Source organism: Octodon degus, unplaced genomic scaffold (assembly GCF_000260255.1).
Source record: "Octodon degus isolate 3935 unplaced genomic scaffold, OctDeg1.0 scaffold00469, whole genome shotgun sequence".
Classification (NCBI taxonomy): domain Eukaryota; kingdom Metazoa; phylum Chordata; class Mammalia; order Rodentia; family Octodontidae; genus Octodon; species Octodon degus.
In genome coordinates, this window is record NW_004525045.1 from 86636 (window position 1) to 92126 (window position 5491).

Genomic DNA, 5491 nt, shown 5'->3' on the forward strand with positions numbered 1-5491 from the left:
TTTTTAGGGAAGGGTCTACAAGGTGTTCAGAGTCTCACTATCAGCCTGGACTGTTTACAGCTTCCCAAGAGCTGGGATTACAGGAGCGCCTCACCACATCCAGTCTTAATTGCTGTCTCAGTGGCCCCTGGGGTGAGGCAGGCATGGCAGGCCCAGGGATGGAATCTTTGGCCCCTGTGCCTGTTTGCAGGCACTTTAATCCGCTGAGCTGTTTGGCGGGCCTTTCTGTGTGTTTTTGTCTTATCTTTTGTGGAATAAAATTTAAATGAATAGGAGAAAAACATAAATCCTCTTTTGCAACCCAGAATTCATTGTTTGGCATGAGTTTTGATACATAAAAGAAAGAATATTACTTCCAGGTTCAGTGGTATAAATCTGTGATCCTGAAGCTGAGCAAAGAGGAACTAAGTTTGGACTATATAGTGAGATTCCCCTCAAAAAAGAAAGTAAAAACAAAGATGAATGATAACCTAATGCAAACAAAGTGAGAATGTTAATGAGAAAATAAACAAATAAATGTAAAGTAGATAATATTTTTTTTGAGGACCGGGGATTGAACCCAGGCCCTTGTGCTTGCCAGGGAAGCACTTATTCTACTGAGCCATCTCCTCTACACATTCTACAAAAAAAGAAAAAGAGAAGATGAACCAAGCACAGGAAACAATGGGGTAGAATTCAGATATTAACAAATTGTAGAATTTAAGGACTCTCACTTTCCTCAAAACGTATACTTACGGCATTAAACTCTGAATATATATCCGAACCAGAAATACCCAAGTTGAAAAGGATGCATTCTTCTCTGACCTGAAGAGAGGCATGTAAGTTGAATGAATCCTCTATTTATTTCCTGAGAAAGACAAACTCCTGCAGTCCTGGCTGATTTCATGTAAAAATGGGAGAAAATAGATGTTCTATCATCCCCATTAAGACACCTATTAATTTCAAAGTCTCTTTCTAGGGTGTGATGTCTACCTCATCATATTTGAAGCTCCATAAAGAGATTATTTGTTTTTTTTATTTTTATACCATGAGATTTCACATGTACTCCTTAAAGGTAATCTGGTGTATTGCACTCACTTAACATGAGAAGAAACTACGTGTTATGGTTTGTGTCCAGTTTTTTCCCCAAAACCTCATTCAGTCATTGTGTGTACTTCTAGAGTTTGTGATTAATTCATGATCCAATGCTAGGATTATGGGTATAGATGCTACACCTGCCCTGGGCGTGGATAGACTGAATGCAATTTAAGGAAAGGAGAGAGCCCTACTCTCTCCTACTGCTCTTCCTCTTTTTGCTCTGGCCATTCTATTTTATGTTGCCACAAAATGTTGTCATCTGCCTTGTGCCAGCTAGTTCTCTCCTAGGAATTTTTCCAAAAGAGCTGAAATCGTGATACCACAGTGGTACATGTACGCTCGTGTTTATAGCAACACAATTTTACTTAGCTAAATCTTGGAAACAACAAAAGTGCATAACAGCTGAGGAATGGATAAAAATGACTTATTTTCACAGAGTGACACCTCAGCTACTCTTCTCTTGTTGCTGGGCAATGCTCAACATGCAAAATCAAGGAAAGAAATGTTTATTTAGCTCACAGTTACTGGAGGCTTCAGTTGACACTCAGCTATCTTCAAGGCAGAATGACACGTGGCAGAGGGCAGCAGTTTGTGACAGCAGTAAAGAGCAGATAGCAAATTGGGAAGTAGCAGTAGCAATGGCAACAGAGGGAACAGACAGGAAGTCTGTCTCCTTTAAGTTGCTTTCAGGCTGTCTGGCCCAAACTGGGAGTAATACTCACACTCATAATCCTAGCAGTACTCACATCCATAATCCCAGTGGATCACGAGTTAATCAGAAACTGTAGAAGGCTGCCCCATGATTGCATGAGGCTTTGAGGGGACAAATACGTATAAACCATAATAGTGGAGTATTACACAGTTATAAAAAGAAAAATTTGAGGTTTTCAGAGATAAATGGATGCAACTAGAGACTATATTGGTATGCGAAATAAATCAGACTTTGATGTGAAAACATTATTTTGTCTCACTAGTAGGAGAACATGAAAGAGTAAAAATGTACAATAGCTACTGTGAAAGGGAAAATATTTGTTCATTGGGAAGGAAGAACTGGGAGGAGAAAAAGGACAAAAGAAAGAGGTGGAAAAGATATGTTGAGTTATATATGAAGGAGAGTTTGAATAAGTGTACTACCAATTTCTGTGGTCTTTTGAATGGAGCAGTTAATGCTTAATTTTTTTCTTTTATTCTTTTTAAGTTGCTCATAATTTTTAAAATAATTTTTATTCACTTTAATGAGAAAAAAGATAGAATAGTGATGAAACAGTTTCAAAACATGTTAGTAGGACACTTATAGTAATGAATACATTGCATATTGTTGTCTTCATGGTAGTTATTCAGAGGACAATATGCAGACATGTATCTTGTCTAAACAATATTAATAAAAACTTTCATTCTCAGTGAACTAAGGGAAAGTAGCTGTATATCTATGCTAACTCTCTTGTGTATACATATATATTTTTTTCTTCCTCTTTTTTTTTTCAGAAAAAATGTCCTTTATTTACACTTTTGTGAAGTCAGTAACGCATGACACTGAGTTGCCTACCAAGTGATAGCATACATTAACCAGACAGGATATTCATCTCAGGAATGAGATAGCTTGTTTGCTTTAGACACTGGGCCAAACCCCACCTTCATATATTTGAACTATTTTCTAGCTTCTTTGCTCCTAACATATCCCCCTTTTTTTATTTTGTTTTTCTAAGACATAAGTGTTCCACTACAGCTAGAGAAGCTGTATTTGAAGATTTTAAAAGAACTTTTCATTCTTGAAACCAGTCTAAAGGTTGTAGGTATTTAAATTCAGCAAAATAACTCAATTAGTTCAAAATCCATAATGTAGTGATCTATCAGCAGAACTGGCAATTATCAGAAGTTGTTGACTTGAACCTCTTACAGCTCAACATATTAATATGGCATTATTTTTTTACCTGGTGGTTATACTTGTCTGCTGGATGGTTAAGACCAAGTTAAAACAAGACTTATATAGCTAAAAATGTAACTTTTGTATCTAACAAGGTCAGTCAAATCTTCTCAGGATTTACACTGGAATCACTTACAACACCATGTAGATCTTTTGTCAGTGTCACTTGTCTGGATGACACATGGTCACTGCTTGACCAATTTGCTCTCTTTGAAAGCCTGAGAGAATTTTCTCCTCTAGGTCATTCTTTTAGGCACACTGTACATCAATGATTACTTTCCTCTGTAACACCATAATCTCCTTAATCAGAAAATTTGGGACATCACTTAGTTATCAGATATCACAGCACACATTCTCTTATTTTCTCAGTCCTCATTGATCATAAAGAGCTAGGGCCAAAATGTTGTCTATCCTTTTAACTCCTCCATTTCTCTAACTTTTGGCCTGCAAACTTTAGTTGTTAAACATCAGAAGAGAAGCTTAATGATATTACCCTGTAGCAGAGGCAGTTGAGTTTAACATCACTATCTGTCTGAATATCAAATGCCTTAGAGATTAAATGGAACTGCTATTTTGAGCAACCATGGATATTCTAAAATTTAAACCCCTATAGAATGTGAAAGAAAACAATTATACACTTTTACACTGAAAGTTAGGAATCAAACCATATACAACATTATAGCAGGACAATCTTGTGGCATTTTTCTTGTCTCTGGTTTTCTTCTAATACCTTTTTAAAAAATTATTTTAAAGAGATTATAGCAATAACTACATCATAATTATATTATAGCAATATGACATTAGAATCAGTATACATTTAGATGACCAAAATTACGGTATTTCAAGCACAGTATTAGTATTACACATTGCTATCTTCAGTGTAGTTGTTTGCTTCACTGGTATCAGCATATAGAGTTAGAGTGAGAATTCTACCAACTAACTGCTGTTTAAAAAACATGATGAAGTTTCTTAGTACCATTGCCTTAACCATCTTGTTTAAATAAATATATGGTTTTACCCCTGCCATATTTCCTAACTTTCCCCCTCTCTCTCTCTTCATTGTTTAAACATTAAGTTCTCACTTTCCACTTAATTGTGTTACATACCTTTCAATTTTTATTTCTTCTTTTGAGTTCTCACACTAGGAAAACAATGCAATATTTTTTTCAAGAAAGTTATATTAATATAATTAGAATTCTCAAAGTAGAAAGGGGTAGGCAATACATATTTAAAGATTTAAAATTTTTGAATTTAGTTGAACTTATAACACCACCTTTCCAAGAAAAAAATGAACCTTTTGCACAAGAAATATCAATAAAATCATACCAGGATACAAAAAAAAAATAAAATTGTCCAAAACTTATTGTAAAGAAAAAAATCATTAAAGCATATCCATAAAAATATTAGCTATGGAAGAACAAAATTAAATAGCATACTATTCCTCATTAGACAAAAAAAGACCAAATGTGTAAGAAACTAGACTAATTAAAGGACTGAAAGAAAGAAAAAAAATCTGCATTTTATACTTAGTAAACATACCTTCAAAAACTAAAAGTAAAATATTTTCCAGTTATACAAACTTGAAATATTTGAAAACCTCCAGATGTAGCATAAAGGACATAACAAAGAGCATAATTCAAAAGGCAAAAGAAGTTGCATTATGCTCTTGGATGAACAATAAAGAACTCTCAAACTGACAGTTATGCAGGACTATATAAAATATATTAGATGAACACTTACTTAAAAGGTCATTAAAGAGACCCAGTCCTAGCCCAGGTCTGGTGAGTGTGTGGAGAGCTTCCTGCTACCCTGCGCCGGTGGGACCAGTTCCAGCCCAGGCATAGCATGGGCCAGACCCTCCCCGCACCCTCGGGATGCCCCCAACCACTCCGCCTTACGTCCCCACCCCTCCCGCCCAGTAGGAATTTCTGCCGACTTCCTGGAACCCCCAGACCCAGTCCTAGCCCAGGCCCGGTGAGTGTGTGGAGAGCTTCCTGCTACCCTGCGCCAGCAGGACCAGTCCCAGCCCAGGCACAGCGTGGGCCGCCCCCCACCACTCCACCGTACCGCCCCACCCCTCCGCCAAGTAGGAATTTCTGCCGACTTCCGGGAACCCCGAGACCCAGTCCTAGCCCAGTTCTGGTGAGTGTGTGGAGAGATTCCTGCTACCCTGCACTGGCGGGGCCAGTCCCAGCCCAGGCGCAGTGAGGGCAGGACCCTCTCCCACCCACTCGGGCCGCCCCCCACCACTCCACCTTACCTGCCCCACCCCTGCCGACCAGTAGGAATTTCTGACGACTTCTGGGAACCCCCAGACCCAGTCCTAGCCCAGGTCTGCAGCAGGAAGGAGCTGAGCACAGCAGCCAGAACTAAGCCAGACACAGCTGGAAAACTCCAAACTCTGTAGAGCTCCAACTTCAGTACGTGTGAAGGTTATAACTACAGCAAAGATCTACAACAAAGGGCAGAAGACAGTGCTACACAAAATGA

General features: G+C 38.3%; 1 non-coding gene across 1 annotated transcript; it reads left to right on the forward strand.

Moving 5' to 3' along the window:
• Positions 1 to 218: 218 nt before the first annotated feature.
• LOC111814745 lies at positions 219 to 351 on the forward strand. The gene has a single exon (XR_002819649.1). It is a non-coding gene; the product is annotated as a small nucleolar RNA SNORA40 (small nucleolar RNA).
• Positions 352 to 5491: the final 5140 nt, after the last annotated feature.